Here is a 13,952-nt window from a genome sequence, read left to right on the forward strand (position 1 = left end):
CAAATAATTCCACTGTCTTTCCTATTCTTATCACCTCACCCTTCCCTTCAGGCTCCTTTGTCTAATCCAATGAACTTCTATTCTTTCCTGCCCCCCATCCCACACAGAGTGTTTTAGCATCTGCACATCAGAGAAAATATTTGGCCTTTGGCTTTTTTGGGATTGGTATTTCACTTAGCATGATAGTTGCCATCCATGTACTGGCAAATGTCATTGTTTTATTCTTCTTTTTGGTTGACTAATATTCCATTGTGTATACATCCCACAATTTCTTCATCCTTTCATTTGTTGGAGAGCACCTACATTGATTCCATAGCCTAGCTATTGTGAATTGAGCTGCTATAAACATTGATGTGACAGTGTCACTATAGTATGCTGATTTTAAGTCCTTTGGGTATAAATCTGGAAATGGGATAACTGGGTCAAATGGAGGGATAACTGGGTCAAATGGAGGTTCCATTCCAACTTTTCTGATAAATCTCCTAACTGCTTTCCTGAGAGGTTGAACTAACTAACTAACTAAATAAATAAATAAATCTCCATACTGCTTTCCAGAGTGGTTGCAGTCCCACTGGCAAAGTATGAGTGAACCTTTTCCCCACATCCTCCGCAACATTTATTGTTACTTATATTCTTGATCATTGCCATTCTAACTGGATGGAATCTCAGTGTAATTTTAATTTGCATTTCTCTAATTGCTACTGATACTGAATATTTAAAAAAAAATTTCTGACCATTCATGGTTCTTCTTTTGTGAATTGACTACTCGGTTCCTTTGCCCACTTATTGATTGGGTTATTTGGGGCTTTGGGGTTAAGTTTTTTGAGTTCTTTTTATACCATAGAGATTCAGACTCTCTGAGGTGAAGGTGGCAAAGATTTTCTCCCATGCTACAGGCATGTTATTGTCTCCTTTGCTGTGATGAAGCTTTCTAGTTTGATGCCATGCCATTTATTGATTCTTGATTTTACTTCCTTCTGTTTAGGGGTGTTATTGAGGAAATCGTTTCCTAAGCCAACAGGATGGAGAGTTGGGCCTACATTTTCTTCTAGTAGGCACAGGGTTAATGCCTAGGTTCTTGACCCACTTTGAGTTGCATTTTGTGCAGGATGAGAGATAAGGGTTCAATTTCATTCTGCTACATATAGATTCCCAATTTTCCCAGCGCCATTTGTTGAAGAGGCTACCTTTTCTTCAGTGTTTGTTTATGGCACCTTTGTCTGGTAGGAGATAACTGCATATATGTGGATTTGTCTCTGTGTCTTCTATTCTGTACCATTGATCTTCATGTCTGTTTTGGTGCCAATACCATGCCACTCTTGATACTATAGCTCTGAAGTAGAATTTAAAGTCTGGTATTGTGATGCATCCTGCTTCATTTTTCTCACTAAGGATTGCTTTAGCTATTCTAGGCCATTTATTTTTCCAAATGATTGTCTTGGGTGCTTTTTCTATTTCTATGAAGAATATAATTGGAATTTTAATAGAAATTGCATTAAGTCTGTATAGTGCCTTTGGTAGTATGGCCATTTTAATAATATTAACTCTGCTTATTCAAGAACATGGATGGTCTTTCCATCTTTTAAGGTCGTGTTCAATCTCTTTCTTAGTGTTTCATAGTTTCCAATGTAGGAGTATTTATCCTTTTGTTACATTGATTTCTAAGCATTTTATTTTATTTTATTGAGTCTATTGTGACTGGAATAGTTTTCCTAATTTTTTTTCAATTGGTTCATCATAGGGTATAGGAATATAATGGATTTATGGATGTTAATTTTATATCTTGCTTCTTCGCTGAATTTTTGTATGAGTTCTACCAGATTTCTGGTGGATTTTCTGGGGTCTTCTACATATGGAATCATGCCATTGGCAAATAGGAATAGTTGGAGCTCGCTCTTCTTTTCCTATTTTTATCCCTTTAATTTCTTTTCTTTTCTTTCTTTTTTTTTTTTGTCTAGTTGCTCAGGCTAGCGTATCAATGACTATGTTGAATAGAAGTGGTAAAAGAGGGCTTTCCTGTCTTATTTCAGGTTTTAGAAGGACTACTTCAATTTTTCTCCATTTTGAATAATGTTGGCCTTGGGTTTAACATATATAGCTTTTACAATGTTGAGATATATTCCTACTATCCCTAGTTTTTCTAGTGTTTCAAGTATTCCTGAATGCTATATTTTGTCTAAAGCTTTTTCTGCATCTATTGGGATAATCATGTAATTCTTGTCTTTATGTCTATTGATGTGGTGAATTACATTTATTGATTGCCATACGTTGAGCCAAACTTGCTTCCCTGGTATAAAATCTGCTTAATCATGGTGCACTATATTTTTAATATGTTTGTGCATGCAATTTGCCAGTATATTAAGAATTTCTATGTTCATCAGGGATATTGATCTGAAGTTTTCATTCCTCGATGTTTCTTTTTCTAGTTTTGGTATCAGGGTGATACAGCTTCATAAAATGAGTTTGGAAGGATTCCATCCTTTTCTAGTCCATGGAATAATTTTAGAAGTATTTATGTAACTTGTTCTTTGAAACTTTGGTAGAACTTGGTGGAGACTCTGTATGATACTGAGCTTGTATTTCTTGGTCATGATACTGAGTAATCATAATTAATAAGTAATGATACTTCTTTCTTGAGCTCATCTTTGTTTTGGTGGCATCTTCAATTTCATTGCTTGAAATTGATCTGTTTAAATTTTCTGTCTTCCTAATTCAATTTGGGAAAGTTATATGCCTGTAGAATTTGTTGTCGTATTCATGATTTTCTATTTTATTTGAGTATGCATTTTCAGAATATTTCCTGATAATTGTCTATATATCTATAGTATCCATGGTGCTATTTCCTTTTTCTTCATGAATTTTAGTCTTCTTCTCTCTCTCTCTCTCTCTCTCTCTCTCTCTCTCTCTCTCTCTCGATTAAGGATTTATGGATTTGATTGATTTTTTTAAAACCAACTTTCTGTTTTGAAGATTTTTTTAAATTTTTTTTTGCTTCAATTTCACTGCTTTGGGCTCTCATTTTATTTACTTTCTGTCTTCTACTGCTTTTGCTGTTGATTTGTTCTTCTTTTCCAAAGGCTTTGAAATGTAATATAAGGTTATTTATTTGGTGACTTTTAATGTAATTCTTTTAATGAATAAGCTCAATGAAATAAACTTTCCTTTCCTCTTAGAACCAACTTTATAGTTTCCCAGAGATTTTGATATGTTTTGTCACTATCCTCACTCACCTCCAAGCATTTTATTTATTTCATCCCTGATTTCTTCTGATATCCATTGGCCATTCAATAACATATTATTTAGTCTCCAGTTGTAACAGTAGCTTGCATTTTTTATTTTATAATTGATTTTCAATTTCATTTCATTATGATGTGACAGAATGCAACATATTATCTCTACTTTAGTTGCTTTGTGGCCTAAGATATGGTCTATTTTAGAGAAGGATCCATGTGCTGTTGAGAAGAAAATGTATTCATTCATTGGTGGATGAAATATTCTATATATGTCTTAGTAACTAAGTCTAAATTATTAGTTAGAGTTTTAAATTCTATAGCTTCTTTATTTAGTTTTGTTTTGAAGGATCTATCCAGGGGTGACACATGTTAAGGTCACCCAGTATTATTGTTTTGTGGTCTATTTGACTCTTGAAATTGAGAAGGGTATTTTTTTTAATGTATATAGATGCTCCCTTGTTTGGGGCATAAATACTTATGATTGTTATGCCTAGTTGATGTATAATTCCCAGTATGAAATGTTTTTCTTTGTTCTTTTTGATTTACTTTGGCTTAAAGTCCACTTTTTCTGATATGAGGATAGAAACCCCTGCTTAGTTACAAGATCTATGTAAATGATTCATTTTTGTTGTTGTAATTTTTGTTTTTCCCAACATTTTTATCTTCAGTCTGTAAATGTATTTGCCTATGAGGTAAGTCTCTTAGAGATAGCATATTTGTAGGTCTTGTTTTTTAAATACCATCTGCCATCTATGTCTTTTGACTTATGGGTTTATTGAGATAAGATTTTTATTCACTGACATTTTAATTCATTTTTGGAATTTAAATTGGATTAGTTTCTCCTTTGATTAACTCTTCTTCTTGAGTTTCTCCTTTTACTGGTTTTTACTTTTACATTTGTTCTTCATGCAATATTTTATAGATTATGTCTAGCTATGAGTTCTTTTTACTTTTGTTTTTTATGAGAGATTTTTATTTCATCATCAGTTCTGAAGTTTAATTTTTCTTTGTATATTATTCTTGGTTGGCATCCTTTTTATTAAGAGCTTGGTGCATATTATTACAAGACTACCTAATTTTGAGGATGTGTGCTGAGAAATAGGCTGATATCCAAATTGGTTTCCCTCCAAATGTGACCAATCATTTTTCTCTGGAAGGCCTTAAATTTCTATACGTGGGAATGTGGTTGTGGCTTAGTGGTAGAATGCTTGCCTAGCATGTGTGAAGCACTGGGTTTGATTGTCAGCACCACATACAAACAAATTAATAAAAGAAAGGCCCATCAACAACAAGAACAACAAAATTTTTTTTAAAAAAAATTCTTTATTTACTCTGTATGTTAGGCATTTTCATAATAATGTGTCTTGGTGTGGGTCCATTGTAATTTTGTATATTTAGGGTCCTGTTAGCCTCTTGTCCACTATGGTGGACAGATCAGTCAGTGAACATATGTGCTTGCTGACCCTGCCCAACTGATTTTCTTTTTGTTCCTTTTTAAGGTATGGGTGTGTGAACTATGGGCTCTGAAGCCCTTCCTTTTTATTGTGCTATTCACCAAGTTGATGATTGGGCTTTCAAATTTCCCATCTTCCCATCTTGGGAGACTGGTGTGGGAAGGCTGGGTGGTAAAGTAGTTGGTTATGTCTGGCAGGCCTAGCTGGCCTGGATCAGGCCCATCAAGGCTGATCCTGGGCCTTGTGAGCTGGTTACAAAGGTGTAGGCAGAACTGGGGGCCAAGTGGTGGTCTAGCAGACTGGGCTATGGGCTGGCAGCAAAGCTGTGAGACCAAAAGGCAGAGTGTTAGGCCAGGTCAAGGCCAAGGGGTTGGAGCCTGGTGGTTGGAGGACTCTGGCATGGCCTGACTAGAGCCAGACCCAGGGGGCTCCAGGGACCTGGGGACCTGGGGACCTGGTAGGTGCCTTCCCAGATAGGCCCTGGAGATTCAGTGGATGCTGGGCCAGGCAGTCACTGGAACTGGTTGGCTGGGCAACTTGAGAGCCAAGTACCCTCACACCCACCCTTCCAACTTCCTTAGTCACTCTAGCTGGCCTTGTTAACTCTGTGAGCCACAGAACTGGGCTCTCTCTAGCCTGTGGGGAAATGCTCTCGATTTCTGATTTTCCACAGGTTTGTCAGGCTCAGTTAAGTGTGTGCTGGGCTCACCTTGGTTTACAGGGACCTGGCCAGGAACTCCTGGATCTGGGTTTCCAGTTCCTGTTGGCACTACCATGCTGTGGTCCTAAAAGGACTCTCTGTAGACAATTGATAAACTCAGGGCAACTTTTTCTCTCTCTCTTTAGATCTGCTGAATGAGTAGAACAGTCTCTGGTTCCACTAGGGCATCCTGACAGTGCAGTATCAGGATTTTTCACCCCAAGACTAGGGTAGAAGCAGTATTCCCACTGCTTGAGTTCTGCTAGCTGAGCTGGGAGAAATGCTGCCTCACTCTAATCATGGTCTTGCCCCTTGCCTAAATAATAAATCTTGAAAACAAGATCCTAGCTGGGCATAATGGTGCAGTCCTGTAATAACAGCAGCTCTGGAGGCTGAGGCAGGAGGATTGCAAGTTCAAAGGCAGCCTCAGCAAATAAGAAAAGCCCTAAGCAATTTAGTGAGATCCTGTCTCAAAATAAAATATTTTTAAAAAAAGGACTGAGGATGTGGCTCAGTGGTTAAGTACCCCTGGTTCAATCTCCAGTACCAAAGGTTAGGGGAGTGGGAGAAGCAAGATTCTAAATAATTAAACTATTTCCAAGTAATTTAAATATATGGTAAAACAAAACAAAAAGGCATTTGATTCACAAAAGAAATCTAGTTTATCCATTTTTCTTTTGTTGTTCATGCCTTTAGTATCATATCTAAGCTCCATTTGCCAAACCCAAGCTGATGGGATTTGATCATAATTTTTTAAATAGTTTTATAATTTTAACTCTAGGTTTCTGACCTATTGCTAAGTTAACTTTTGTGTATGGTGTGAGGTACAGAGTCTGACTTCATTCTTTTGTACGTAGATATACAAATGTCCTAGCATCATTTGTTGATAAACTACTGTTTTGCTTCTGAATGATGTTAACATTCCTGTAGAAAATCAATTGGCCATAAAGGTACGTACTTACTTCTAGACTTTAAATTTTATTCTGTCTGTCTATATGTCTACCCTTATGCTATCATTGCATAGTTTTGATAACCACATAGTTTTGAAGTCAGAAATATGAGTCTTCCAACTTTGTTTTTCTCAATATTGTTTTGGCTATATAGAGCTCTTTTTAATTCCATTTGAGGAGCTTTTCCACTTTTCAAAAAAAAAAAGTCAATAGAATTTTGAGAGGAACTACATTGAATCTGTAGATCCTTTGGTATTATCATATTAAGAGTATTAAGTCTTCACATCCATAAACACAGACTATCTTTCCACTGACTTGGATCTTCACAATTCCTTTCAGCAATGTTTTATATTATCCAGTGTAAAAATCTCATATCTCCTTCATTCTGCTTATTTCGAGGCATTTTGTTCTTTTATATGCCCCTGTAAATGGAATTTTTCTTAATTTCCTATTTGAGTCTTCATTGCAAGTGTCTGGAAATAAAGCTAGCTTTGGCATGTTGATCTTACATTCTGCAGTTTTTTAAAAATTCATTTATTAACTTTAATAGTTTCTTTGTAATTTATTTAGTATTTTCTGTAGATCCCCAAAAGTATAATGCATAAAAACCCTGATAAGTTGCAATTTATTATAGTTAAATAATTCTGCTCTTCAAAAACCACTGTTAAGGAAAAGAAGAGATAAAAATAATTATTTGCAAACATTTCATTTGACAAGAGACTTATTTCCGGAATATATAAAGAACTTTCCAATGCAATAAGAAAACAAACAATTCAATGAAAAATGAGGAAATGATTTGAAAGTCATTTCACCAAAGAAAATATAATGATGTCAAACAAACATGTGAAACGATGCTCAACATAGTTAGTAGTTTCAGAAATGCAAATAAAAACCACAATATACTGCAGAAAACTCATTGGAATGGCTAAAACTAAACAGACTGATCATACTAGTGTTGTAGAATGTGCAGGACCTGGAATTTTCAAACACAGCTGGTAGAGATGCAAATTTTACAAGCATTTGGGGAAACAGTTTGTCAGTTTCTTTACAAAAGTAACATTCTGTATCATTTGATTCAGTCATTCCACTGCTTGGTATTTAAACAAGAGCTTATGTCTAGGCAAAGACTAATAACATGAATGTTCATAGCAGCATTATTTGTAATAGCCCAAATCTGGAAACAGCCCAAATGTCCATTAACAGGTGAATATATAAACAAATGTGGCACATCCCCATGGTAGATTGCTATTTGGTAATAAAAAGAACTGAATTATTGATAAACACACACAGATGAATCTCAAAATAATTATTCTGGGTGAAAAAAAAGAGGATAAAAAGAATACAGACTGTATTATTGCACTTATAAAAATTTCTGGTAACTACAAACCAATCTATAGTGACAGAAAGCAGATCAGTGGTTACCTGGGCTTTTGGAGGGTCCCAACAAAGAGATGGCAGGGGTCACCAAAAAATATCTAAGGATGATAAATATTCTAATTATCATGATTATATTTCAAAGCTCATCAAATCACACAGATTAAATATGCCCAGTTTGGGACTGGAGATTTATGTCAGTGGTAGAGCACTTGCCTGTCATGGATGAGGCTCTGTGTTCCACCCACCACTCTGCAGGAGGAAAACAAGAATAAATAAATACACTCAGTTTATTTTGTGTAAATCATATCTCAATAAAGTTTTTTTTTTAATAAAAAAAAATACGCCACAGAAGGAAAGATTTAAGGGTAGGGGTGGGAAAGAGGAAGTACTGGGGTTGAAATGAACAAACCAGGCCACACGCATTTATGATAATCTCAAAATGAACCCCGATATTATGTGTGAATATCATTCACTAATAAATATCTATACAATGGGGGTTGTCAAGAGCAGCACAAACATTTGCAAATACAAATAACAAATGAAAATTTGGTTTTGGTATCAGGATAATATTGGCCTCACAGAATGAGTTTGGAATTATTGCCTCTTTTTCTATTTTCTGAAATAAATTGAAGAGTATTGGTATTCGTTCTTCTTTAAAGGTCGAGTAGAACTCAACTGTTTATCCACCCGGTCCTGGGCTTTCCTTGATTGGTAAGCTTTTGATGACTTCTTCTATGTCATCACTTGATATTGGTCTGTTTAATTTGTATATATCTTCCTGACTCAATCTGGGTAAATCATATGATTTAAGGAATTTGTCGATGCCTTCAACGTTTTCTATTTTATTGGAGTATAAGATTTCAAAATAATTTCTGATTATCCTCTATACTTCTGTAGTTTCTGTTGTGATATTCTTTTTTCATCATGTATGCTGGTAATTTGAGTTCTCTCTCTCCTTCTCTTTGCTAGTGTGCCTAAGGGTCTGTCAATTTTATTTATTTTTTCAAAGAACCAACTTTTAGTTTTGTCAAATTTTTCAATTGTTTCTTTTGTTTGGATTTCAGCTCTAATTTTAATTATTTCTTGCCTTCTACTGCTTTTGCTGCTGATTTGTTCTTCTTTTTCTAGGGCTTTGAAATGTAGAGTGAGGTCATTTATTTGTTGACTTTTTCTTCTTTTAAGGAATGAATTCCTTTCAATGAATTTTCCTCTCAGAACTGCTTTCATAGTGTCCCAGAAATTTTGATGTGTTGTGTCTATGTTCTCATTTACCTCTAAGAATTTTTAAATTTCCTCTTTGAGGTCTTCTGTAACCCATTGTTTATTCAGTAGTATATTGATTAGTCTCCAGGTGATGGAGAAATTTTTATTTTTTATTTTGTCATTGATTTCCAATTTCATTCCATTATGATCTGATAAAATACATGGTAGTATCTCTACTTTCTTGTATTTGCTAAGAGTTGATTTGTGGCATAGTATATGGTCTATTTTAGAGAAGGATCCTAAGATATCATCTCACTCCAGTAAGAATGGCAGCTATATATGAAGATAAACAACAATAAGTGTTGGAGAGGATGTGGGGGAAAATGTACACTCATACACTGCTGGTGGGACTGCAAATTGGTAAAGCCAATATGGAAAGCAGTATGGATATTTCTTAGAAAACTGGGAATAGAACCACCATTTGACCCAGCTATCCCTCTCCTCAGTCTATACCCAAAGGTCTTAAAAACAGCATACTACAGGGACACAGCCACATCAATATTTAGAGCAGCACAATTCACAATAGCTAAACTGTAGAGCCAACCTAGATGCCCTTCAGTGGATGAATGGATTAAAATGTGGCATATATACACAATGGAATTTTACTCAGCAACAAAAGAAAACAAAATCATGGCATTTTCAGGTAGATGGATGGTGTTGGAGAAGATAATGTTAAGTAAAGTTAGCCAGTCCCCAAAAAACAAATGCAGAATGTTTTCTCTGATATAAGGAGACTGACTCAAAGAGGGGTAGGGAGGGGGAGCATGAGAGGATTAGATGAATTCTAGATAGGGCAGAGGGGAGGGAGGGAAAAGGATGGGGCAGAGGATTAGTAAGGGTGGTGAAATGTGATGGACATCATTATCCAATGTACATGTATAAAGACTTGAATTGGGTATCAACCTACTTTATATATAAATAGAGATATGATAAATTGTGGTATATATGTATAATAAGAATTGTAATGCCAAAAAAGTACATGTATAAAGGCATGAATTGGCGTGAAAATACTCTATATACAAAGATATGAAAAATTGTATTCTATATGTGTAATAAGAATTGTAATGTATTCCACTGTCATGTATTTTAAAAAATCAATAAAACTAAAAAAAAAAAGAAAAGAAAAGAAAAGAAAATTTGGGCCAAGAAAAGAGCTTCAACTAATTGAAATACACAAAACAATAAATTGCTGTTTCGGTTAAGAAGCAAAGAAAGAAAGTGAATTTTCCTTATGGTCAAGTTCTCACATTTACCCCGAAACAGAGGTAGAAAGATTAGATATGAGAGATATACATTTGAGATAGTGAACATGGAAGGAAAAATGAAAAAAAAGTAGTTATGAATAAAATTATCAGGAGCAGGAACACAGACAAAAATGAGGCTGATAATAAATCGGAAAATACAGAAATGTCTCAAAAAATTCATTGCTTGATGATAAATAGATAGGAAAGACAAAATGGAACAAAACAAACCCAGAACTTGGCTTACGCAAGTTAAAGATTTCTGTTCATTGTGAGTATTGGCATGGCCGGGGGAAAACCATATAACATCAAAGTGGAACGGAATACCAAGTGGGAAGGGTAGAAAGAAAAGCTGTCTATTGAATAAAATGTAATGGCAATGACATATTATGTGCTCTGGTTAAGACTAAGCTAGTAATCTCAATACAAAATGGTTTGGAACTTGAAAGCTTTTTTTAAGCAAGACAAATCCCAATATTCATTTTTTCTTTATATATGAAAATATTTATTGAAAGCTTTTCATGTGCCAGATACTTTTCTGAGTACAGAAGATGCTTCAGTAAATAAAAGAGAAAAAGTACTAAATCTGGGGTGATTTGTTTACTTATTCTCATTTGTTATCTTATTAATAGATGTTAAGCTTATTAATTAAATTATTTAATGTTAAAAATGGCATCTTGCTTGCAAGATAGCAAACTTAAACTTAAAGCTGTCCTCAAAGGACTAATGGATGTATTCTGAGACCGGTGCCATCAGGGTAGTTATGAAGATCTATTTTTGTTCTTCAAGAACAAAGGATAGAAAGAAGCACTTTCTGTAATTATGTGCTTTGAGAGAATAAAACTCAAATAAATGATTCCTAAAAATAAAAGATTGTCATTAACCTTAATATCTTCTCTCCTATTGATGCAGTTTCCATCATTATTTTGGGCTTTCCTCATCGAAAAGTGAATAGAAGGTCCTCTGCCAGATGCATAGTTCAAAAGTCAGGATTGTAATATCATTGCCTAAAGAATTCCCAGCACCAGGGAATCTCCCAAGGAATGCTAAGGCCATGTTTGCTCACAGCTCCCACCGTGCTCCCAGGCAGCAGCCTGGCCAGATCTCAGGCTGCCAATGGAAACATAAAGTGAGAAATTATCTCTAAAAACCAACACCGCCATTCATACTGGGACTTTTTTTTTTCCTTTAATACAAAAATCAGAATATCTAGCTTAGTTAATCTTTTCAGTTAAAAAAGCAAAAGAACACATTGTCTTTCATTGATGTTTAGATATGTCTGCTTGGAAGTTTGGCTAAACAACCAGAAAAAAAAAAAAAAACAGCTTAAAAAAAAAAAAAGAAAGCAACAGCATGATACAGCAACAAAATATGGAAACACTCAACGTGTTTTTCTTTTGGTATAAAATATTTCATCTCCTTATGCAATGTTGCTTCTATGGGAGTTGGCTTTTAATCGGCATGAAAACCCCAAAGAATCAATGAATCCCTGTAGCTAGAGAAAGTTAGAAATATATTATTCTTTGGCCACCCTCCCCCCGAGCAGGTTGTGTAATCTTTCTTTAATTTTATTACTTGTTTATTATAAATAAAATGGGATGACCTCCCTTTGCCTTGTTCCCTTACCCCAAAGAAAGACCTCCTGCACCCTAGTGAAAGTTTAATTATATTTCTCATTTGGCCAAAACCACTACACATCTCAGAGCATATTCAATTATACATTAAAATAGACTCTTTCACCTTTCAGTGAGAAATGATTATCTATTTTAGTCCTGATAGGACATACTTCACGTGTTAGAAATGTTTAGTAAAAGTTGCTAAGTGTATTTGAACCCCCCTCTCCTTTTTACCTCCCAGCCATATCTTCCCCTAAATGTCAAAAATGCTACTTTCAAAATGACGTTAAACTATCTCTTTCCTCCCAATGGTGTTTTGTTTGTTTGTTTGTTGTGTTTTTTTTAACAAAAGCAAAACTTTATTTTGTGACAAATTAACTTATTGATCCTTAAAATGAAATTGAGTGTACCCTTACTACCATGGTTACTAAATCAAAGAAACTCATCACCATCAGTAGGTTTGCACAAAGTATAGAGGAATCAAAGAAAATATTGTAATTCTTTGAAATAATCTACTATCTCTGAAAAAAAAATCATTCATTTATCCCTTTATTTCTGAAGAGTCATGGTGAGTCTCACAACAAAAGTAGGGTTCAAACACTCTTGAATACAGAGCAGTGGAAAGTAGAAATGAGAACTCATCTAAAGGGAAAAACCACCAGGAGGCAGTTGAAAGTTGATGCAAGAAGGCCATAGGATATTTGAGTTGTCACTTTTTATGAAGTGCTAACAAGAGAAAGGGTAAAACTGCAAAACCCCACTCTTTAGATGTCTTACTGCTTGAATTTTTCTGACATGAGGTTATGGAATATGAATGTTCTTGAACAAATCTTTTAATAACTAGAGCCTACATGTTGCCATTAAAAAAATATTGATTTGCCTCCTGGAAGAGAAGCCCAAACCATAATTGTCGGACTTTTCATTTAGCTTGAGCTAAAAGGCAAATGCTATACATATGAACATGCCAATGCCCACCAAAACAACTCTTTAGCCAAACCAGTCTCTCTTTGCCAAAATAAAAAATGAGCAGAAAGCTATTTTAATGTTCCAGTGTCAAAAAAGTATAAGACAAAGACATTTGTCAAAATCCTGTTGGGTTTGCTCACTGGGAAGCTGTCTGTCCCAGGGTCAAACGAAGACCAGTTCAGGAAATAAGAATTCTCATTTTCATCCCCTGTGTCTCCCGCATTCGATGAGGACTTTGGGGAAAGGAGTTATGCTATCCAGATTCAGCTCCAACATCTGTGCTTATGGAGAATTTCTTCTCTTTATTCTGGTTTGTTTTGTTTATTTTAATTTGTTCTAACATTCCATAAAGCATTTTTTAAAAAGCTTAAAGAAACACAAAACATCTCTTACCTTTGTCTAAATGGTCGGTAAAAGGGGGATCTCAGGTGAGGGTTGTTCATCTCTGAGACTAACAAGTTTTCATCTAGTAATTCCTTCCCATCTCAGGCACTCTGGCCTGCCAGTCTCACCTAACCCATTAGCACCCGCCACTCAGAGACTTGGCATCTGTACCCTGTTGTAAGGTTTTGATTAATTTATTATAGATATTTTAGTGTGGAAAGTCTACAAAGCCTAAGTCTATTATTAGTTCTATATGGAGAAGGAGAAGAAGAGGAGAAAGAGGAAGAGGAGATGAAGAAAGAGAAGGAAAAGGAGGAGAAGGAGAGAAAAGAACTAAAAACCAGTTGATTATAAGGAAGAGGCAATGATAGACCTTCCTCTGGGGCAAAGAAGCAAGAGAAATTCTAAACTCATTTCTCTTCCTCACCAATTCAGTTTCTTTCTCCATTGCAAAACACATGTGCTACCCCAAAACCTTCATAAACTTCTGATAGTAGGCTGATTGCATTTCTTTTATAGCTTAAAATGAACCCAGTGGGTTGATATTTTCAAATGTTATCATAAGGCTGAGAATGATCACACACATTTTTAAATGTAAATATAAATTGAAAAAGAAAATTGTGAATAAATACTCTGAAATTTCTGTGTGTGCAAAATTGAATTTATTTTTCTGCACCATTGCAGAAGAAACGAAAGCTGAGCTTGGTTAAAGGTAGAATCGTGCTCCAGCAGCTTACATAGACCCCACAGAAATTATCAATAAGACTT

Source organism: Ictidomys tridecemlineatus, chromosome 1 (assembly GCF_052094955.1).
Source record: "Ictidomys tridecemlineatus isolate mIctTri1 chromosome 1, mIctTri1.hap1, whole genome shotgun sequence".
In the NCBI taxonomy this organism is placed as follows: domain Eukaryota; kingdom Metazoa; phylum Chordata; class Mammalia; order Rodentia; family Sciuridae; genus Ictidomys; species Ictidomys tridecemlineatus.